The following is a 24163-nucleotide window of genomic DNA, read 5'->3' as shown; positions in this document are numbered from 1 at the left end:
ATTTGCTGCAAATGGCATTATTTCATTCGTTTTTATGGCTGAGTAGTATTCCATTAAAGAAGATTATATATATATATATATATCTATATATATATATATATATATCTCCATTCTTCTTTATCCATTCAACCTGATACTTTTATCTTTTCTCTTCTAATCCTTCTATCTCTTATTCTTTCTTCCTAATAGCTTTGTCTAGAACTTCTATTATTGTATGTTGAATGGTAGCAGTACAGTTGGATTCCTTATTTTTTTCCAGATTTTAAAAAGAATGCACTTAAAATCTCTTAAGTATGATTGCTTTAAGTTTTTGATATATCGCCTTTACCAAGTTAAAAATGTCTTTCCTATACCCAGTTTGCTAAGTTATTGAACCATAAATAGGTAATGAACTTTATCAAATGCTTTTTCTTCACCAATTGAGATACTTGTATGATTTTTGTCCTTTATTAAGGAGGTGATTTCTGATGTTGAGCCAACCTGAAATTCCTGGGATAAACCCTACTTGATCAAAATAAATTTTTTTTAAATATAAAACTGGGTTATATGACTGGGTTAGTTAGCTGATATTTTATTTAGGATTTTTATATCTACATCATAGTTGAAACAAGCCTATCCTTTCATTTATTGCTTTGTCTTTACTGACTTTGGAACCAAGATTACATTGGTTTCATAAAATGATCTGGGCAGCTTTTGCCCTTTTCTAATTTTTTGGAAAAACTTATAGAAGACAGGAATTAACAGTTCCTTGAAAGTTTGGTATAACTCCAGAAGTTCATAAACCTTTTACTACCGTGACTCCTCCAGCCTCATTGTTTTCTACTGTTTACCACGTATTTTGAAAGATTTGGTTTAGATTAATAAGTGTACAAGTTTTTCTTTCCCTAGGTGGCTACATGCTGTAAAGTACACACAGCCCTTAAGAATGGTGCCACCGGGCTTCCCTGGTGGCGCAGTGGTTAAGAATCCACCTGCCAATGCAGGGGACACAGGTTCATGCCCTGGTCCGGGAAGATCCCACATGCCGCGGAGCAACTAAGCCCGTGTGCCACAACTACTGAGCCCGCGTGCTGCAACTACTGAAGCCCGCGCACCTAGAGCATGTGCTCCGCAACAAGAGAAGCCACCACAATGAGAAGCCTGTGCACCGCAATGGAGAGTAGCCCCCACTCGCCGCAACTAGAGAAAGCCACGCGCAGCAACAGAGAACAAAAGCAGCCAAAAGTAACCAAATTTATAAAAAAAAAAAAAAGAACAGCGCCACCACAAACTCAAGGTCATCCACTTCAATTGGACTGTCAACACTTTTACTCCCTGGAAGTAAAAGGGTGGTATCCCTCAGCCCTACCTCAAGTCTCCTCCTTAGCACTCACCTTTTACCTTGGAATAGATGACTCAGCCTCCTACTTTACTGAGCAAAGGGGACCCCTAGAGACTAGGTCTCCTGAATCTCACCTACCTACTTACAGTGACTGTACATCCACACCCAATCACACCTCTTTCCACCCATCTCAGAAAACGAGGTGTTCCTTCTTAAATCCAAGACAATTCCTCTAAGTGTGCTTCAAAACCCCATCCCTTTCTCCCAGGGACCTCACTCCTTTCTACATCCTCTCTCTCTCCTAAAATTTAAACCCTCCCTCCCTACAGGGCTCCTTCTCCTCAGACCAGCAACATAATCAAATCTCACCCATCGCCAAAAAATCCCTCCTTTGTGTGCTGTGGGACAGGCATTCTCACGCTCGGCAGGTGGGAGTGTAAATTGGCAAGATCATTCTGGGAAGCAATTTGGTAACCTGAATCAAAAGCTTGAAAAATATTTGCACCCTTTGTCCCAGTAATCCTACCTCCAGAAATCCATCTAAGGAAGTAATCAGAAATGCTGACAAGGAGAGATGTTTAAAAATGTTAATCTCACTGTTATTTTAACAGCAAAAATTGGAAACAATCTAAAGGTTCAATGATCGGGGATCGGTTAAATAAACTGTACTTAAATATAATGAAATTTCATGCAGTCACTAAAAATATCATTTTTATTTTTTTATTTTTTTATAAATTTATTTATTTATTTATTCATTTCTGGCTGTGTTGGGTCTTCGTTTCTGTGCGAGGGCTTTCTCTAGTTCTGGCAAGCGGGGGCCACTCTTCATCGCGGTGCGCGGGCCTCTCATTATCGCGGCCTCTCTTGTTGCGGAGCACAGGCTCCAGACGCGCAGGCTCAGTAGTTGTGGCTCACGGGCCTAGTTGCTCCGCGGCATGTGGGATCTTCCCAGACCAGGGCTCGAACCCGTGTCCCCTGCATTGGCAGGCAGACTCTCAACCACTGCGCCACCAGGGAAGCCCAAAAAATATCATTTTTAAAGAAGAGTTGACATGGGGAACTGTTCATGAAGCAATGTTGTAAGTGAAAACAGCAGCATATAAAAAATATATACAGTACGGTACTGATTTTGTTATATATAAAAATGGCTAATGCTTCTGGAATGTTAGCTATTATATACACCCTCTCCCTCAATCTTCACAACATTCCTCTACAGTTAATACTGTTATTCACGTTTTGTAGAGAAAGAAACCAACTAGAAAGGAAAACATCAATATCTATGGGGAGGAAGATGGGTTACTGATGAATTTCATTTTCTTCATACTCTTTTGTACTTTCTAACTGTTTAACAAGGAGGTATTACTTTTTGTCCAACAGAAATACGGAATCATTCTTCTCCATTCTGGTTTATATATGTGAGTAATGAACAATTTGAACAATCCAGAGAAAATGAAAACCCTCCTCCCACTACTGCTATTCCAACCACCAGAGACAGTCCACTGTGTACAGTCTGGCTGCTTTATATTTGCTTTTGTTGTTTGTTTTTTATTTTTATTTTTGGCTGCGTTGGGTCTTTGTTGTTGCTCATGGGCTTCCTCTAGTTGCGGCGAGCAGGGGCTACTCTTCCTTGTGGTGCGTGGGCTTCTCCTTGCGGTGGCTTCTCTTGTTGTGGAGCACAGGCTCTAGGCGCAGGGGCTTCAGTAGTTGCAGCACGCGGGCTCAGTAGTTGTGGCACACGGGGTCTAGGGCACACAAGCTTCAGTAGTTGTGGTGTATGGGCTCAGTAGTTGTGGCTCGTGGGCTCTAGATCCCAGGCTCAGTAGTTGTGGCACACGGGCTTAGTTGCTTTGTAGCATATGGGATCTTCCCGGACCAGGGCTCAAACCCATGTCCCCTGCATTGGCAGGTGGATTCTTAACCACTCCTCCACCAGGGAAGTCCCTATATTTGATTTTAATTTATATTTGGCTTTGGTATTTATATTTGCTTTTCAAATGTGCATGTAGACATATACACTTGAAAAAGCAAATGTGATCATCTCACACATCAATACTTAAAACTCGACAATTTGAGTCCTCTCAATGGCTGTATTTTGGTTTCCACCCTGAAGGATGTCCAGGGTCCCTTTCTGTTGGAGCAGCCCATGTTTAATTTTGCCAAGTGGTGAACCATCTCTGTCTGTGTGTGCCTGGCCACCCCAAGGGCTCCTGGTTTGGGGTCTGGATAACCAAGTTCTTGTCCTATTTCTGCCATTTACTAGCTGTGCTACCAGAGGCTAATCCCTTTTTCTCTCTGGGAGCCTGTTTCCCCATCCTTCACACTGGGTAACAGCTCTTGCCTTGCCCACTTTAAGGAGACATTGTGATGCTCCAACTGGCTGATGGCAGTGGCTGGTTAAGTGCTGCCCCCGAAGCAGTCCTCCTTGGACTCCTCCCTTCTGCCTCTCCTCCCCATTTCCCTGCAGCCTGAAGGATTCTTCAACTTGTCTTACATAGAGAAGGGGGCCAGAGGGCCGCAAGAAGGGAAGGGACATGGTCCCCAGACAAGCGCTAGAGGCCCAGAGGCTCGAGGCTGGCTTTTGGGCCCCCTCCAGCTCACTCAAGAGTCTTCTGACTGACATCGGCGGAGGAGGACTCTCCGGAGGTGGGAGCAAAAAAGAAATGCCTGGAGTGCAACGGCGTGTACCAGGGGAAAGCACTCGAGAGCTGAAAACGCTACCTGGCTTCCTCTTCCAAAGCGCATTTTAAAGGCTCTGTGGGAGCGAGCGGGTGCAGCGGCCAGGGCCTTCTTCCGCGGAGCCGCCGCCCTCTGGTGGCGGCATGCGAATATTACAGCTGCTGTATAGGCCCCGCCTCCCCGTGCAGAGGCTGAGTTGCCACTCACATCCTGAAAGTAAGGGGCCCTTAGGGAGCTCTCAACGAAGACTGAAACCTGGCAGAACGGGAAGCCAGGCCTGGGTGAACCAGGACTGGAACCTGGGACTCCAGATGCCCCACCCAATAGATGCTTACAACAGCTTCTAGTAATCGTTAAAGCAAAAGGCACCAGACAATGACAGAGATTTTATGCAGGCTATTGCAGTAGAGAGAAGGTTCATTAATGAGAACCCTCTCAAACAAAAGGAAGGGGCCTGAGGTTTTAGAGAGGCAGGTGAACCAGGGAGTCATCAACCAGTCTCGTGGGAATAGCAAGAAAGGATGTAGACGGGTTGTTTTCTTGGCATATGCGAGAGCAAGGTGGTCCTGTATCCCCAGAGCTTAAAGAGGTGGGAGAATTTTTTTCGTTCATTCGTTCTCCTATTACAGGATCTTTTTTATCGTTTCAAGTATTTATTTATTTATTTATTTATTTTTGGCTGCATTGGGTCTTCGTTGTGGTGTGCAATCTTCTCATTGAGGTGGCTTTTCTTGTTACAGAGCACAGGCTCTAGGCACACGGGCTCAGTTGTTGTGGCTCACGGAATCTAGAGCACAGGCTCAGTAGTTGCGGCGCACGGGCTTAGTTGCTCTGTGGCATGTGGTATCTTCCCGGACCAGGGATCGAACCTGTGTCCCCTGCATTGGCAGGCGGATTCTTAAACGCTGCGCCACCAGGGAAGTCCCAGGAATTTCTTAATCATAGCTGCCTTTTGGGAGCACAGGGTTCAGATGAAGTTCAACGCTGTCATAATGGAGCAGGCTGCAGGATGGCCATTTAAGAGGTGAGGATAGTGAGGCCCAGGTCACACATCTGTGGGTTTCAGTGGTTGACAAGATTCCAACCTGCACATACGAAGACAGCAAGGAGACCCCAACCTGAAGTTGAAAGTTCCCTCCAAGAGTAAAATCATAAGTCATCGTCCAAGGGAGCAGCCCAGCCAGCAGCAGAAATGGCCTGCTTGGTTGCGGCTTTCTGTTTGATGGAGCGTATCAGCGACATGCTGGCATCACCCAGGAAAAGTGTTGGGATTTACCAACACTTTTGGTAAGGCAGGGTGGTGGCCCTGAAGATACTGTGAAGTCCCCTAGTCAAGTCTAGGGAAGGACCAGAAACAGGGCAGTTCTGGGATTCAGCTATCGTCTCTCTGTTAGCCAATCTGTCTGTCTGTCTGTCTGTCTCTGTGGCCCCCACTCTGTTTCTCTTCCTACCCATCCTTTCTCACCCACAATCTCTACTCCCCGGTAACTTCAACTGGCACCTGGACACTTGCGGCCACCCCAGCCCCTGAGTCTACCCAACCTCCAGCCGTAGAGCCCACCACGAACTGCAGCTTCCTTTGGGTCTTTTAAGACCCCTCCCCAGAGCCAGCCTGTGTTTTCAAGCCAGGCCCCAAGTCACTGACTGCCCTGCCTGTGCCCTGCCAGGCCTCTGACAGGCAGCCCACCAGGGTGCCTCTCTTGCTCAGGGTTGGGTGGATGGGGTTACATGATCTGCTTCTTGCAGGGGCTTGGACAGGACAGCTGCCCTCAGAGGCGTTAGGAGTAGCTGCGTCCAGGTGGCCTGAGGCTACAGTTTGGGAAGCCAGGATGGAAGTGTCATCATCTTCAGGCACTTGAGCCCACTCATGGGTCCTGAGCTTCGCCTGCAGGAAGGTGCTGACTGAAGAGGGTGGTCTGAATGACCAGAGAGAAGAGGACGCCAGTGTGACAAGCCCAGGCTGTGGTCCCAGCAGTACCCCTGGCCAGCCCACCCCGTTGCACAGCCTCTTTGACAACCTTCTTCCTTCTTGGCATGAGGATTGCCCTTCTTGGCTAGGATCGCCCTAGCCCGATGCCACTAGCCGCAAAAATCACCACTGGCACAGGGGCCTGCTCACCAAGAAGGTTCCAAGCGCCCATTTGTCAATCCATGTGCTTTTTCTCCAGGAAAAGGAGACACCAGCAATCATGACTTGAAAGGATGATCCAATGAGCAGTTGAATTTCTCCTGGTAAATGAATCAGTTGGCTTCCTGATCTACAAATCAGCCTCTCTGAGTCAGCTGAAGTGACCCTCTACTCAGTCTGACCAACTCGGAGACTGTGTCAGGCAGGGATCTTTCATTACAGGTGACAGGAACCCAATGTGGACAATCTAAAGGAAATGGGAACTAGATTAAGATGACCTGGCATGTGGCATGGAACCCCATGCTGGGCGGACAGCTGGACCGCAGGGATGCGTAGGGCCACCGCTCAGACCTCGCACAGCCTCTCCCCACTCGCCTGACACACCCTCTGCACATCACTGCTTCCACCCGCCCCAGGCTGCATCTTACACCATTAACCCTTGGGGAGGGGTGATCTGACCTAAGTCCAAACATCCTGAAGAAAAATGGGCTCTGATTGGTATGTTCAGGTACCCACCCCCAACAATCAACTGCGCCCACTTCCCACTGAACAAAATGGCTTTCTATAACTGGGGAAGGTGATGGGAGGGGCACTGGAGGTAGGGGACAGCAGCGCTAGAATGAGCGCTTCTCTGGTGTGTCTTTGTTACCCCTCTGCTCTGGCCTTTCTTCTGCCATGAATGCCCTTACTACTCCCTCACCCCCTTTACCAGGCTGGCTCTGCCCTCCTTTGAGACTCAAGTTGGCTGTCACCTCCTCCTGGAAGCACCTACCCCTGCCCCACGGGTGCCCCTCATTTGTGCTCCCACAGCGCCCTCCCTTCCTGCTTCCATTCCCGCCAGCTCATCCTAGCTCGTGACTGACTTGAAGACTCGGCCATGTCTTATCCTCAGGGCCTGGGACACAGAGGAGGTTCAGGAAATGTTTCCTGAATAAACTGATTCTGAGGGCTTGGATTCAGGAATGGGGGTGATTTTTCAGAAAGGCATCCCAGGATTTCCTTTCCAATTGTTTCTCACGTGATGCAGGGTATCACGTTCAATTCTTGAGTTTCAATTCCTGCTTCACCATGTATTAGTTGGACAAGTTACCTAGCCTCCTAAGTTTCCTGACTCCCTCAGTTCCTCATCTGTAGAATGGGAATACCGATAGCACCTACTTCAAAGGACTGTTGTGAGGGTTAAATTAGATACTGCTTAGCACAATTCCTGGGACAATATACATACTCATTATTTTATTATTGCTTTTACTATCATCGTATGCCCCCCTCACTCTCCAGCAGCGCGGAACCCTGTAGCTGTGCAGGGAATGGGATGCCCCTCTCTCCAGCCCCTCACAATCCAGAAACAATCGTTACTCCATCAATAAAACAAAGGCTCAGACTGGAGCCTCACTGGACTTCTGTAACAAAGGTAGCATCATTCATATGTAAAATCTTTTGGAAAATATAGTAAGGAAAAGTATCAAGTAGTCTAATACATTATACTTTGGTATACCTTTTCCAGTCTATTTTCTTATGAATGTTAAATGCAGTTTTAATCATACTGCATATATATATATATATTTGCTTTCTATTGTCCATAGTAGCATCATATCCAACAACAAAAAAAACAAACAACACAATCCCAAAATGGGCAGAAGACCTAAATAGACATTTCTCCAAAGAAGACATACAGATGGCCAAGAGGCACATGAAAACATGCTCAGCATTGCTAATTATTAGAGAAATGCAAATCAAAACTACAATGAGGTACCACCTAACACTGGTCAGAATGGCCAGCATTAAAAGTCTACAAATAACAAATGCTGGAGAGGGTGTGGAGAAAGGGAACCCTCCTACACTGTTGGTGGGAATGTAAACTGGTGCAGCCACTATGGAAAACAGTACGGAGGTTCCTCAAAAAACTAAAAATAGAGTTGCCATATGATCCAGCAATCCCATTCCTGGGCACATACCCAGACAAAAATTATAATTAGAAAAGTTACAGGCACCCCTGTGTTCATAACAGCACTAATTACAATAGCCAAGACATGGAAACAACCTAAATGTCCATCAACAGATGAATGGATAAAGAAGGTGTGGTATATATATATATATATATATATATATATACACATATACATACAATGGAATATTACTCAGCCATCAAAAAGAATTAAATAATGCCATTTGCAGCAACATGGATGGACCCAGAGATTATCAAACTAAGTGAAGTCAGAAAGAGAAAGACATAGTAGCATCATATCATGCCTGCTACATTGTTATAGATCATGCTGAATACACCATTTCCCAACTTTTCAAGAAAGATAATTTTTTTAAAGTTACAATCATGACTCTTATACAGAAACAAACTGAACACATTTAAAGATATTCTTTAACTCATTATTAACCAGGGACCCAGGAAGATGCTATAACCAATTCAAAGGCAAAAGTACAGAACAGGCACATTTATAGACACGTTTATAGGAATATTGAGATGAATGTGTAAATGGAGTCAAAACTGGCTTCTTGCACAGTGGGGAAGGAAGTCAATTGAACGCCCACTGGACTGAATTTTTGCAGGTCCCTAAACATGTCTGCTGCTGGCTGGACTCATTCATTGTACTGTGAAAGGTTGTGACCCAAGAAAATCCCACATAGTTGGATTGCTATTCAAGGATGAAGGCATCATACAATCTCAGATATGAATATACCAGATCTAGCTGGCCAGGCTGCTCATGACTGCCAGGAGGAGACACTCACAGATCACTTATAAAAGCGGGGTAGAAAGGGAATCCACGCCATCAAGCGAGCTAAAAAACAATATGGATGGTACAATCCCATTTTATAGTGATGCTAATATATGCTAAAATGTATATAGAAAAATCTACAGGAATATATGCCAAACTGTTAACAGTCTTTATCTCTGGAAGGTGGAGTGAGGAAGGATTTTTCATTACCTATGGGTTTGGGGGTTTGTTTGTTTTTTTGCAATATTTGAATTATTTACAATGGACCTGTATTACTTTTATAATTTTTAAAATAAGAAGGAAGATGGCAGTTTACACGCTACACATTAAGACTTTATGGATGCTTTCAGATATTCACTCATGCAATCTTCCTGAAAGAATTACTCAAATTACTTAAGTGCATATAGACTCCAACCCACTGAAACATAAGTCAAAATCAAGAATTTAAGGAAATGCAGTGTGGCTGATTATATTTCTCAAGTATGACCACACCAACATATGTATGTATGTAATGTGTATGTATATGTACATGTTTGTGTACATGTATGTATGTATGTATGTGAGCATCCCACTTGTTCATCTTATGTAATGATGTTGACATACTTCCATTCGATCTGGGTGGACCTTTATAACTGCCCCAACCAATAGGATGCAGCAGAAGTGACAATGAATCATTTCCGAGATTAGGTCATCAAATTATCCATAGTACGGCTTCCACCTGGATCTCTCTCTTGGGGGATGCTTGCCCTTGGAACTCAGCCCCTGCATTTCGAAGAAGTGTAGGCTACACAAGAGGCCATGTGTGGCGTTCTGGTTAATAGCCCCAGCCAGGCCCCCAGCTGGGTGACAGCCAGCACCAACCATGGGTGGATGAACAAGCCTTCAGATGATTAAGGCCAAGCTAGAGACTCAAGCCTCTGAGCCTTCCTGCTGAGGTCTCCAACGTCATGGCGGAGAGACAGGCCATCCCTGCCATACCCTGTCTAAGTTCCTGATGCACAAAAACTGCAAGAGATAGTAAATGATTACTGTTTTAAGCCATTAAGGTTTGGGGGAGCAATATATGCAGCCATAGTGACTGGAACATGCAGTATAAGCATAGAGAATTCAATATAAATATCATAAACACGGTTAAAATTTGAATGACGAATTCCCATTTTTGAAAAAAGAAGACCTATATAGTTTTTAAAAACAGAGATATGATAATTGAGCCTTTAATGGAGAGGCATGGAAGTAGGGAGCTGGGAAACTTCTCAGCTTACTTTGTAAGGGAGGAAAAAAATTATAGATTTTTCTTGAATTTGAGAGTTGGAGAAACATGGGTCCAAGAAAGTGTTTTATAATCTGGAAGGTGTTAACAGAATTAAAACAATAAGCTGTACACTTTCCAAATCACAGAAGATAAAAAACAAATCATACATATCATAGAAGGCAAAAAACAAGAGAAACACAAAAAAGAGAAAGCATAGACCAAAACACGAAAATAAAGCCCAAACATGAAAATAAGACCAAACATGCCAGAATAAATATAAATGCATTACGCTCCTCTACTAAAAGCCAAAGACCCTCCAACTGAGTTAATACAATTTCATTACTACAATGCACCCATATTACTGTATATAAGATATAGCTAAATAAAGATACACCCTTTCCATCTGTGGCATCTGCACATTAGGCAAACACGCCTTCCAGACAGACCTCTTGCCAGTTCCACTCAGCTCCCTGCCTCTTAAGTCTCCAGATGGATGTGGGCTAACGGTAGGGCCGAGGGCAGACAGAAGTGACCACCTCAGGAAGCCATACCTTCGTGAGAGGAGGAGCTGCCCAGTTTTCTGGCTGGAACAACCCCGAACAGGGAGTGAGGGTCAAACATTCCCCCTACATGCTTCCTGTCTGAAGGTTCTAGGCCAGATTAGAGGGCAAAGCATGCTCAGGCCACCAACCATGCCATCTTGCCCAGCCCACTGGCACATCATTAGGGAAAATTCCTCCCGGACTCCTGCCAATCATTTGCTACTTTTTCTGAAAGGTTCTGAGTTTTTATCTTTTCCTATGTCTTAATTAGCTTTCAAATTGGGAAGTTGGGAGATGGTCTATCTAGGAAGGTTGTTTAATGCCATCTTAAGTCTAACGTCTTATTATCTTAGGAGACATTTTTAAAAAACTGTCAATGCAACATCAGGTGCTGTGCTACGTGCTCAGAGCACAGTAATGAATAAAGCCTGGCCCCAGCCCTGGAGAGGCGCTCACGGCCCGGGGAGGGGGGCAGGGAGCAAGCAAGTACACAGCTAACGGAAGGCAGAAGGAAGTAAGTGCTAAATATCGGTGCCGCGTGGCAAGGACAGGGAGGAGGGAGCACTTAACGCTGATGGAGGAACGGAGGAGGCTTTATGGCGAGTCTGCAGGGCCCTCCCTCTGAGCCCACAACAGTAACTATAAACGGAGGAAAGTCCCCACACGCCCAAAGCGCCGTCAGCATTCAGAGCCTGGTCTTCCTGGGGCAGCTGAGCCACTTGGAGGGGAAGGCCCCCTCCCCTGGGGCAGGGAGGCTGTGACCCTCAGGAGGGGCGAGGGGAGAGGGCAGATGAAACGGGTCACATTGGGTTCAGGGGAAAGCAGTGGCCCAGGATGAGGCGTCGTCATGCAGGAGACCCCAGCCCCGAGGACTTCAAGGTTTCTGACCTTACCTAAGGTGAAATGTTGCTAACGGTCAGGGGGTGAGTTGTGGGCATTTTCTCAGTCCCAGCTTGGAGGGGAGGCAGAAACGAGACAGGGAGCTGGTGGGGTCCAGCCCCAGGAAACATGAGTGGGGGTCTCAGCTAAAAGGGGGGGAAGGGGACCAGCATTTATTAGGTCCCTCCTCGGGGCCAGGCACTACAGAGCATTAGCTTATCTAATCTTTGTAACTCTGCAAATACTTACTGAGCACCTACTCTGTGCCAAACACTGTTTTAGGCACTGGGGATACAGTGGTAAACAAAAATCAAGCTCTTCGTGAACAAATAAACAAATATTTGACATAATTTCAGTGATAAATACCTATCACCAGTATTAAGTATTATGAAGAAAAATAAAGGGGAAAAGAATAAAAGGAGGTGCCATTGTCAAGAAGTGGTCAGGGAGGCCTCCTGGAGAAGGTAACATCTGAGCAGCGACCCGACTTAGCAAGAGAAAGAGCCTTACAGCATTCAGGGAGGTTTCCCCAGTCCAGAGATGAAGAAACAAACCTCAGAGAAATGCAGTGGCTTTCCCTAGCTTACAAAGCTCCTAAGACTCCTCTAGGGGAAGGTATGAGATTCTAGGCTCAGGTGATGTACTGAGAGCCAGCACCTGACCCTCAGACCCTCCATTCACAGACAGTTGTGGTTACAGACCCTTAGACCGACACACTTGGTAAGAAGTCAGCCCTTGGTTTCTTTCACTTTATTTCTTCCCCTTCCCCTTCTCTCCCTCTTTCTCCCCCTCCTCCCTCCTCCCTCCTCCTCCTCCTCCACCTCCTTCTCCTTCTTGCTTTTACAACATTTTATTATAAATAAACATTGGGAAGTTTATTATAAATAAACACACAAAGGTTCAATTCAATGACTAATTATAGGAAGAACACCTGAGTAACCAGCGCCCAAGTGAATAAAATATTTAGTTGCCATCCCAGAAGCCTTCATGTGTTCCTTTCCATTTTCTTGTCATTCATGGTAACCCCTTCCTTGCTTTCCTTATCATTTTTTACAATCTATTTTTGCGTCCCTAAACAATAGTTTAGTTTTGCCTAATTTTGAAATTTATAGAAATGGTAAATTTTGTATATATTCTTTTTGTCTTCTTTCACTCAATATCATGTTTATAAGATTCATCCATGTGGCCGAGTATATCTGTTTGCTAGAGCTGCCATACCAAAGAAACACAGACTGGCTGGCTTAAACAAAAGAAATTTATTTTCTCACAGTTCTAGAGGCTAGAAGTCCAAGATCAAGGTGTCAGCAGGGTTGGTTCGTTCTGAGGGCTATGAGGTTCGTTCTGAGCAGACCTGAGGGCTCTGCTTCAGGTCTCCTTGGCTTGTTGATAGATGGCTGTCTTCTCCCTGATTCTTCATATTATCTTCCCTCTGTATGTGTCTGTGTCCAAATTTCCTCTTCCTATAAGGACATCAGCTATATTGGATGAGGGCCCACCTATATGACCTCATTTTAATTAATTACCTATGTAATTAAATATGGTCACACTCTGAAGTATAGGGGTTAGGGCTTCAACATTTGAATTTGGTAGGGTAGGGGAGCTACAGTTGAGCCTAACACTGGATGTAACTGTGGTTCACTCATTTTCATCATTGCGTGGTCATCTATTGCATGAATACACCACAATGTATTTATCCATTCTGCTGTTGATGGGTACTTGAGTTGTTTCCAGTTTGGGGGCCATTACAAATAATGATGCTTTGAATATTCTTTTACCTGTAACTTGGTGCAAGTGTGCATGAGTTTCTTTAGGGTTTACAACTAGAAATGGATCAACTGACTCATAGGGTAAGTTTATCTTCAATTTTAGAAGGTATGTGGACAATTTTCCAAAGTGGCTGCACCAGTTTCTTCTTAGCCCAGCCATACAGCCTCACATCTCATTGCTCTACTCCTCACCAGCACTTGGTATCATCAGACCTGCCAGGGTAGTTTATTTTGCATTTCCCTGATGACCGATGGGGTTAAGTACATTTTCACACTGGCCATCTCTAGCTGCCATTCTGTGAAGTGCCTGTTCAAGTCTTTCGCCAGTTTTTCTATTATCTTTTTAATTTTTGAATCTCTTCACTTTCTGCACTCATGGCAATTTTATTTTATTATCGTTTATTTTAAGGGCATAGTATTAACTTTCCTGTCACTTGACCTTGGTCAGTACAATCTGATTCACCCTGAAATTTTTTGATAACTTTTATCTCAGAAAACAAGTGTTAGAGGTTTAATCTCTTTCTTCCCAGAAGCCCCTGGGCTTCCTATGCAAACATTCCAACTCTCCCCCTTCAACTTTCTACCTCCAAATGTGGATAGAGTCTCACCCCAAGTCACAACATCTTCTCCTGCCTGACCTGCTGCTATGCCACACACACAGGACGTGATAATTGAAGGAGATCATGTGCAACGTCCAGCGTGATCCCTGGAACTCTGTATGCTGTTAGCGACTATTACTTTCCTTCCCCTTCTTGATGCTCTGCAGAAAGGAAAAGCACCAGCTAAGAGTAACAATTACTGACTGCCACCTGATTGCCAGGTCGTTATGTCAAGGACTGCTATCTGCCCATTCATTGCCATTCTCTTCCTCTTTCTTATTTACAGATTTTATTCAGGGAAGTAACATGCACCCTTTGCCTTTGCTGCCTTCTTGACACCTGGAACTTGGAGCTCCTGCAGCCATCTTGGACCATGAGTTGTTGCCTTAAAGGATAAAAGATCTTGCCTGGCTCTGTGACAAAGTGGAGCCATCAGACCAGACTTTGAAAGACAATTTGTTTCATGCAAGAGAGAAATTAGCCTCTGTCCTCTTAAAGTCACTGTTATTTGGTTTTCTATTATATGAGGCACAACCTAATCCTGATACTTAGGGAAAACACATGTTTTCAGTTAATTATAAACATCTGTTTGCTGGAGCTAAGTTTTCCTGCTTCCATTAAAATCATTTTTCTGATTGGTAAATTCTAACATATTTAAATATCCACACTCAAATTTATATTTTTCAAATAGCCCACTGGATAAGTATTTCATACTGATATGAGTAACTGAGATACAGTGTCTTAAATAGCTATCAAATTAGGTACTCCCTATGATAGGAAGTATTCCTTACTCCCCAAGAAGTTGTCTTGTTTATGACAGCTACATGTAGGTAAATGTCAGGATACTCAGGAGGCAGTGAATTCATTCTTTCTGAATGGAATTAGCAGCTAGTATCCACAGAGAACTTCCTGTGCAAGTCAGCCAGACTGCATCCTGTTCAAAGTGAGGCTCTCAAGTCTTGTTCCGTGACTGGAACGTGATAAAGATATGGGTCACTGTCAGACAGCAGGTTAATGTGTTTGGTCATGGAACCATTATTAAAATGGGGAGTGGTGTACACATCCACACACACAGCCCTACACAATAAGGAGGAGGCTGCGTGGGACGTAGGAGAGAACACTGCGGATTCCGACTTTAAGGCCTTATATGGTTCACTTTTTCTGAGCCTCAGTTCCCTCATCTGAAAACGGGGGCTTATCACATGGGTGTATTGTGAGGATTAAATGAGAAAACACATATAACATGCTGGCATAAAGGAAGCACTCAATAAATGTTAAATAAAGTGGGTTTGTTTTTATTTTGAATCTGTCAAGGGGCTAAGTGGGGTCAAAGACCAATCTGTCGGGGCTTCCCTGGTGGCGCAGTGGTTGGGAGTCCGCCTGCCAATGCAGGGAACACGGGTTCGAGCCCTGGTCCGGGAAGATCCCACATGCCATGGAGCAGCTGGGCCCGTGTGCCACAACTACTGAGCCTGCGCTCTAGAGCCCATGAGCCACAACTACTGAGCCCATGTGCCACAACTACTGAAGCCAGCGTGCCTAGAGCCCGTGCTCCGCAACAAGAGAAACCACTGCAATGAAAAGCCCGCGCACCGCAACGAAGAGCAGCCCCCGCTCACTGCAACTAGAGAAAAGCCCGCACGCAGCAACGAAGACCCAACGCAGCCAAAAAAAAAAAAAAAACCAATCTGTCACTTCAGTAGAAGGCCTTACTCCCAACTCCAGCCATGCAAGTCACCCTCCACCCAGGCCCCAGGGCATAACCCTGACAGCCCCGGGGTGGGTTCCAGGGCCCCTCAGCTCCCAAAGGCAACAGCACTCCGCATCACCAAATCCTAGAAGAGCTGGGTGTAAGTACAGATTAAGTTTCCATTTTTACTTAAAGATCCTAACTTCTGGATGTTTATTTTGGGGATGACAGTGGTGGATTAAGCTACTTTAAGATGTTATAAGTTGAAGTCTTTCCTTCCCTTGACTGCTAAAGTTTAATTCAGTCTAATTATTTCATATGGCATCAACTATAATAGTTTCATAATTTCTAGTATATTAAGCACTTAATATGTTGTGTCATTTGAAATCACATATTAAATTCAGCAAAGTACATTTTAATGAGAGTTAAGTGGTGTGAAAATATTAATACAATGTGATGGTTCATCTTGGTGCTCATATTTTGTAGGTCTGTTCCTGATGCACAAATGCCTCGCTCACCAGGTAAGGGAAGCACTTAACTGCCTGGGGCTCAGATGGGTGTCTGACCAGAAAATATTCCTATCTTTTGCTGTACAGCACTTTACAGTGGGATTTCTCATTGGGCCTCACGACCCTGTAGAGCAAGCAGGGAAATCCTTACTTCCATTTTAGAGATGAGGAAACTGAGGCTCATTCCCGGGACATCACACGACTCTTCTTGGCTCAAAGCCATTGCAGTTTTTCCCCTGCTCCACAGCTGCTGTCAGAGTAACCTGGGGGGTGAGTAATGTCTGGACTCTGGTGCAGCGAGGATTTGGAAGGGGTATCACACTTCTCCAACCCTGTAACCCCACATAGAGAAACTGACAGAGCCACAGAGAAGCTGGTCAGCTCTGTACTTGGACTTGGCAATTCTTTTTGACCACTCTTTCAGCGTGTACGAAAATCACAGTGAAGCCTTAAGATAGCAACAACTCAAAAAAATATGAATTTAAGGCAGCAAAGAGAGAGATTTGAGAGAGAGCTTCCTAGAACCCTTCAAACTGTATTCCCATATTCCTTCTGGGTACAAAGTTAGCACTTGGAGTCAGAGAGATCTGAGAGCAAATTCCAGTGTCACTGACTAGCTGTGTCACTTTACCTCTCTAGCCTTAGGTTTTCCCCATCAACAAATCAGGAATAATAAACTCCCTTGCGCTTATCTCTCAGAGACATTAAAATGAAACAGTACATCATAAGATCCTGTGTTGATCTTAAAGGGCAGGGACTCATGCTAAGCTGAGTGAACAGGAGTTAGTCTATGTGGTGTCCCTTCCCAGCAAGGTAACTGCAATTTTTTAAAAAATTTTATTTATTTTTGGCTGCACTGGGTCTTCGTTGCTGCGCGCGGGCTTTCTCTAGTTACGGCGAGCGGGGGCTACTCTTCTCTGTGGTGCCCAGGCTTCTCATTGCGGTGGCTTCTCTTGCTGCGGAGCACAGGCTCTAGAGCGCAGGCTCAGTAGTTGTGGCGCACGGGCTTAGTTGCTCCGCGGCATGTGGGATCTTCCCGGACCAGGGCTCGAACCGTGTCCCCTGCATTGGCAGGCATTTTCTTAACCACTACATTACCAGGGAAGTCCGTAACTGCAATTTTAACCAGGGTCTTTGGTAACTCAAACCCAAACGACTGAAAACAGTGCCCATAATAGCTCAGTAAAGGAGGAAAAAAAAAAAAAGACCTGTGAAAAAAATTCCATTGTAGCTAAAACAGTCCCCGTAGTAGCTAAAAAAAAAAGGAAACGGAGCTGTCTCATGCCCCCACCCCCACTCCTCCTTCTTGCTGGGCCTTCAGGGCTCAGGAGAAGGCGGTGTATGGTTCAGCAGGTCCTAGACCCTAGGTCCACAACAGCCCCTGTGGACTGTTCCTGGGATCCTCTATGCCCCAAGGATGACCACCATGCTGTACTCTTCTAAAGCAGAAAACAAAAAGTGTTGAATTTTAACATCTTGCTAATTATAGTCTTGAAAAAGTTCTTCATTTACCCAGTTACAAAAATCACAGCCAGTCAAAGCTGACAGAAATGTTAAAGATCGTCAGTAGGGCACTTTCCTCACTTGGCAGAAGATAAAACAGGACCAGAGAGGTCCAGGGAGTTGGTCAAGGTCACAAACACAGGTGCAGGGAGGAATGGGAACTAAAATTCAGATCTCTCACCTCTATACCACAACTGCTCAATAAGAAAAAACAAACAGAACAAAAACCCACCTGGTTCAAAATAACACAAGCTCAAGTGGCCAGAAACAGCAAACAACCTGGTCCATCTCCTGCTGGTTTCCGCAGTAAGGCAGTTATGAACCCACAAGATGTACCTGTCACCATGACGTGTGCGCATCGACTGTGTCGAAAAGGCTCTCCTAAACAAATGAAGAAAAACGTGGGTGCTAATTGAAGATTAGCATCATCTCCCATCAACGCTAATACGCTTTTTGGTTATTTGCAATTCCCTTTTGTAAATCTGAGGGAAACATCATTGCCCAAATTAGCTCTTTTCACTCAATAAAGGCCATATTAGCATTCTGAGGTTTGTGTTTGCTTACCGCTTATTTAGAGAGAAGTCAGATGAGAAGTTGGGCTGCCTGCACCTGATTTCCATTTCACTGAAGACAGGTGAGGGGAGGAGCTCCAAAGTCCCCAAAGGCCAGGCCAGGTGCTCCCTGGCTGGAGCTGAGATGGGTTCACAGTATGGAGCCAGACCTCAGCCTGGAGCACCAACTACCTCCACAGCGTCCCCTCCCCTGAAGGACTGGCCCAGATGGGTGAAGCTGACTCACGTGACTCCAAGGTCTTCCTCTGCCTGAAACTCTCTGTCCTGTCCTCTCAGGGCTGCATCCCTATCATCAAGTGACAACTCAACTGTCCCCTCCCTCCTGTCTACCCACTGAAGTGGGCTTCATTACCCAGCCATGCTCTATACCGCATGTTCTTTCTACTCTGTCTCAGCACTGAGAATGCTCTCCCCCCTTGCTGGAATGGAAGCTCCATGACCCCTGCTGCCCCAGCGCTCACGTCATAGGTGCTCTACAGCTGTTGAAGAAATGAAAGCAGGAATGAAAGTTTGAGCTGATAAGACCTTGGGAGTATTGCTTAAGAGGAAAAGGGCAGACTGCGCTCCTGGTCCCAAATCTTTTCTCTCTCGAGTTCCACTGTGAAGAGGAAAAGATCAGTCTTTGAAACCAGACTTGCATCCAAATCCCAACTTCTTTCACCACTGGCAGGATAATTTTGGCCTTGATAGTTTAACCAACTAGAGGCTCAGTTTTCTAACCTGCAAACTGGCGGGGGAGGGCACTGACCAGGTTAAGTGTCTGCCCCAGGACTGGATCAAAGGGTGGTGACCTTTCCCAGACCGCCACCACTCCCGAGTCACTCTATGCAAAGCCTGGCCCCCACAGAGGACACCCTCCCTCTTCCCCTTGGCTTCAAGTGGCGATGGTCCTGAGAGTCCCGGGGGAAGCAGCGGCAAGTCACTGCCGATCCCGAGCTGGTGCCCACGGCCGCCCCAGCCCCGCCCCTTCCGGTTCACGGTCGGCTGCTCCAGCCCTCGCGGGGGTCACGGGTCTCAGCCCGACCATCGGTTCGCAAGCGTTTCGGGGTCCCGGACCGCACTCCTGTGGGGACCTCACTGGCACCACGGGCCCTCGTCCCAAAAAAGCATTCTCGCCCCGCACACGCCGTCACGCCTAGTTGGCGGACCACAGCGCTGCCACATTCCCCGCCGCCGCGCCGGGAAGACCCGAGGCAGACCCTTACGCACTCAGCCCGGCCGGCGCGGAAGAGGCGCGCTAGCACCGCGCACCACGTGACCGAGCGTGTCTCCCGGCGCCGTCCGCTAGGCGCGCTCAGGTCGGGCGGGCCGAGGGCCAATTTCCCATGGTCCCTTCATTTGCATATAGAATGTAAGAAGGTTATGGAGACTATTAACTTTAACTTGGCCGTAATCACAAAGACATGAGAGTATGTGTGATACGAAAGGTCAAAACGTCTTGTTTATTGTGAAATTTTTAAAAGAGGGCTAAGTGTAGTCACCATAACCGTAAAAGCTTTTATATTCTTAGCTTTATAAACGTCGGAGAAGAAAGTACTGTTGTGCTCGCTTCGGCAGCACATATACTAAAATTGGAACGATACAGAGAAGATTAGCATGGCCCCTGCGCAAGGATGACACGCAAATTCGTGAAGCGTTCCATATTTTTGTCCCTGAGTTTACCAGGTGCACAGTTTGCACGTTGATGCAAACACTTTTCACATACAGGTTCTACTTTTTGTTTGACACAAAGGAAACTGTAGTCCCTGGAGATGGAGTAAAAGTGTGGGCAGTCAGATTTATCGCTTTGCTGTGCTTTTCACATCTGGCTCTCGGGCCCCAGTCTTCAACCTTTCAAATCTTGCTTCTGCTTCCCTCTGCATTATCCTGAGTTCTACTGTACCTTACACTTAAGGAAATGGCCTTGCCAAAGTTGATCCGTTTCACGTCCAAAACACAACAGGACCTTAGTGCTACCATAAACATAAGTTGTACCATACCAGGAACTTGGAACAAGACTGACTCCTCATGCTGCCTCTGAATCTTAAAAAAATAAAGTAATAATAATGCACATCTTATTGAACATCTATGGGCCAGGGCCTTCACCAGTATCTCATTTTAATATTCCTGACAGCCCTGCCTTGTGGGTATTACTGCCACCATTTCACAGGAGACACTGAGAGGTAAAGCCACCTGGGCATGATCGTGTAAGTAGCTGAAACAAGGCCTGATAAGACCTCTAGAGGCACAGACCCTGAAAAGACCCAGGTCCTGCCCCCAGGTAATTCAATTGCAAAAAGCAGTCCTAATGAGTAAGATGAGAAGGGAAAAAAGGCCAACAAAGTTCAGATTTCCTGTGATGTGTTTGTCAGTGTTTTTTGAGGTACCAATTTCTTTCCAGGAGAAAAATGTTGGTGCATATGCTTTGCTGGTGCCCGAGCACGCGCGTAGTCCGCCTGGCGGTCTCCGCAGCCGCTGCGAGCCGGGTTGGTCTGTCTCCAGCGGCCGCACCGCTCCCAGGCTCTGTGCTCTGCTCAGTCAAGGCACAAGGACAGTCTTGGAGCCCCAGGGCCTCGCCAGGGCAGCGGCGGGCCCTCTCCCGCCGGGTGCTCGGAGCTGCCGAGCAGCGTACCATCAAGGATCCATTTCTGTTCTCTTCAGTGGAGGTGAAATGATCCTTTCCAGGTAACAGCCAAGAATAGGGATCCGTGGGACCTCTCATTGAGCCTCCTCGGCTCACGGCCTCCAGTTCATGGAGTTAGAGGACAATCTTTGGCTTTCTTTTCTCCCCCCAAAAATGCCTGGTTCCTTGGAGGCCACCTGGGTAATTGGGTGAGTAGTTTTAAAGGTCACTTTCTGGGATGCCCAACAAGGAAATGACCAATGGTGGTTTGGCTCTCTCTCCTTCTAAAGAAACTCGTCATCCTTCGTCCCTCTTCTTGGCATAACCCTGGTCTCAGAGCAAAAACTACAAAAGACACAAGCAATTCCTAGTGCTGTAAAAGCCAAAGACCTAGCTGACTTTCAGGGCTCCGCACAGTTCTATGAAGTAGGTATCCTTTTCCCCCTCATGTTATAGATGAGGAAGCTGAGGCACAGAGAGATTCAACAACTTGCCCAACCAATGTCACATAACTAGTCAGTGTCAGAGAAGGGATTGAGACACAGGAAATCTGGCTGTAGAGTCTGTGCTCTTAACCAAACACTATGCTCCCTGTGGGGGCATAGAGTGGGACATGAGGCTGTTTAGAATTAATGCAAAGAATATGCAGGTCCAGTTCTGCTTTTGTTGGTGGTCTAAATTCAAGGACAGGAGTCACATTTTTGTAAAGGATCAAGGCTAGACTTTAGATCAGGGTAGCTGGGAATGTGTGTGCCCAGTGACCTTGCAAAATTAGAGGGAGTGAAGGAGCACCCTCTTCGGGATGCAGTGGCAAGAGGAAGAAAGCTTTCCTGTTCTAGGTTGACAATCCCTCACCTGACACCTGACCCCCAAGACTAATCTTATTGATGAAGGATATTCTGAGCAGTAAGCCTGTGTTTAATTAACTATGCAAATGAGCTAAACTGCTTCCCGGTAGCTGCTGCCCAGAAGCACCTAGGGATTCCTTCCCTCAGAAATTTCCAGCACCCAGATGAACAACAAAGTTGGAACCTATTCATCTAGACATCTGTTGAGTACCTGCGATGCATTGGGCCCTGTGTTGGAGGTTACAAGGAAGGGCAAGATGTGGCCCCGATTGCCGAGGCACTTACAGCCTATGAGAAATGGAAACACCAAGGATAACTCAGGGAGGTGAGCACTCTATTAGCTTCATTAACCAAGTGCCACAGGAACACAGAGGTTACTCCCAGGAATCCAGAGATCTTCCAGGTGTCTCTTGCCGATATGTTACGCTGAACTGCAGAGGAAACGAAGGTGGGGATCGACCTACTGGTTTCTCCCAGGGGAGTGAAAAAGCAAGCAGCTTGATGCTGTTTCCATCTGCTCCTCCAGCTTCGCTCAGTTTATCACCCTGGATTTGCTGGGACAGGTGAAGATAGACATCACCTGCCCCAACGAGCCTCCCCAGAGCCTTCCTCCGCTGAAAAAGGAGTGGGAGGTTGAAGAGGCATGTTTACCTCGTTCTTCACCCCCAGACCTCGGACTCCAGAGCCCGACCTCCTTGAGTACCACCGGGAGCCGAGGTGAGGAACAAACACCACGAAAGAACAGCCGGCTCCCCATTCCCCAAGCCCCACTTTTTCTCCCTAAGACAAGGCTCCCTAGTCTGGGGTCTTCGGACGCTGGCTGTAATGCCTAAAATGTGTCGCAAGGTGGCAACGTTGTGGCGAGGAAAAGACTTCAAAATTCCTGGGTTTTTTTTCAAAGCATATTTTCCCTATTAATGTTTCATTTAACTTAATTAGAATCTGGTAAACTAATTAAAGTAGCTACGAGCCCCGCAATCAGCAATAATTCGTATAATTATTGATAATTACATCCATACCAATCGTTTGGTTATTAACATTTGAGGGAAACAAACCACTTCTGAAGGGAATCGGAGCCCAGGAGGGTTTTTGCGAGAGCTTTCTGGGTCGCATCCGCCTACACCTCCAATCCAAAGAGATTCCGGTCCAGGTGGGGCGCCCTTTCCGCCTGGCCCCAACTGCCTACGGCTCTTTTCCCCACTTTGTGGAATTAGAAAAGGAAAGGTGAAAAGGAATGTTTGCCAGGTTCCTCTGTGTGGGCCGCAGCGACGCAGTAACTTCCTGCCTGGGTAGTAACTGTTGATCCCATTTTACAGAGAAAGTGCCGGTTCCTAAGAAGCGGTTCCGCCCAGGAGGCAAAGGCGCGTTTGCTCTCCCAACCCGCGCTCCCCGCCAGGTCCCAGCTCCGCTCGCCCCTGGCACTCCCTAGGGACGCATGTCTCTCTCTGGACCTCAGTTTCACCTTTGGTAAAGTGAAGGACTGATCTGGTTGGTTCCACCCATAGGAAAAGTTCCCGCTCCCTGGAGAGTCCCTGGAGGGAGATCGCGTGTCCCGAGGCGAGTTCATCCGTCAGCGACACCTCACAGTTTACCCGGCCATTCTCTCAGTCCCCTCTGGGTCTAGCCCTCGGAATAACCTGGGACACGAGGTCTCGGAGCCCCAGCGCAGGGTGCTCCGGGGCCTGGCTTCCTGCCTCGATCGCGCGGCGGGTCTCCCCGCCTGTGCCCCTTCCCGGAGGCCCAGAGCGCGCCCCTGCTCGCCAGCTCCGCCCCGGGCCCTCCGGACGACCCGCCACGAAACTTCCCCACCGGCGCAGCCGAGGGCTCCCGGGCCCCTGCTGCTCGCCCGGCGGCTGGGCACAGAACGCCCGCCTCCAGGGTCTCTGCCGGGCCGCCCGGGGACGCGCAGTGAGAGTCCTGGGGTGTCGGAGGGCAGGGTCGTCGGGGCGCGCGGGTCCAGGCTGCGGAGCGATGCCCTGCGCTTGCTTCCTCCCAGAGCGCGTCCACGAGCCGCCGGGGACGAAGGCCTGAATATTATTTTAGAGGCCGAGAGAAAGGCCTAGGAAGACTTAAGGGCAAGACACGGCACCTCTGCTAGTCAGGTAAGGAGGGGAAATTTGATACCAGGACCAAATGATTCCCGGGACCGTGCGCTTTCCCACACTCTCCTCCCCCTCCAAAAAGCGCGCTGCTGTTTCCTTCATTTATCTGTAGCCCAAGCAGCGGGTGCCCTGTGGAAACTGAGGCCGAAGGGGGAGGCCCGTGGAGAGGTAAGGCCTCGGCAACCGCGGCCGTCCCCCCCGGATTCCAGCGGGAGGCATATCTCACCTTCCTCCTTGGGCTCCTCGACGTCCGCAAACCCGCTGGGACTAAAATGCACGGAACTTCAAAAACCGCCAGGGCTCCCTCCGTTCAGCTAGCGGCGAGGCAGGCGGCAGCGCATCTGCGCACAAGCTGCGAGTCCCCCGCGTCCTTTCCAGGCCTGCCGGGCCCAGGCCCACCACTCTCACCTCGCCCCCGCCCCGCCCCAGAGCTCCAGGGCCTGGC

At 47.1% G+C, this 24163-nt stretch overlaps 2 long non-coding RNA genes across 2 annotated transcripts in view; one reads left to right on the top strand and one right to left on the bottom strand.

Annotated features, from left to right (window-relative positions):
• Nucleotides 1-22977, bottom strand: part of LOC309624844 — a 54474-nt gene extending 31497 nt beyond the window's left edge. The window contains exons 1-2 of the long non-coding RNA XR_014242142.1: nucleotides 18159-22977; nucleotides 17827-17975 (exon numbers count right to left, since the gene is read on the bottom strand). This is a non-coding gene — a long non-coding RNA (uncharacterized lncRNA). The remainder of the gene's footprint in view (nucleotides 1-17826; nucleotides 17976-18158) is intronic.
• Nucleotides 22978-23043: 66 nt separating this feature from the next.
• The window catches only part of LOC309624847, a 55976-nt gene continuing 54856 nt past the window's right edge, over nucleotides 23044-24163 (top strand). The window contains exon 1 of the long non-coding RNA XR_014242148.1: nucleotides 23044-23718. This is a non-coding gene — a long non-coding RNA (uncharacterized lncRNA). The remainder of the gene's footprint in view (nucleotides 23719-24163) is intronic.

The sequence above is a fragment of the Balaenoptera borealis genome (genome assembly GCF_965194805.1).
Source record: "Balaenoptera borealis genome assembly, chromosome: 3".
In the NCBI taxonomy this organism is placed as follows: Eukaryota; Metazoa; Chordata; class Mammalia; order Artiodactyla; family Balaenopteridae; genus Balaenoptera; species Balaenoptera borealis.
This window is presented reverse-complemented; position numbering and strand designations above follow the sequence as displayed.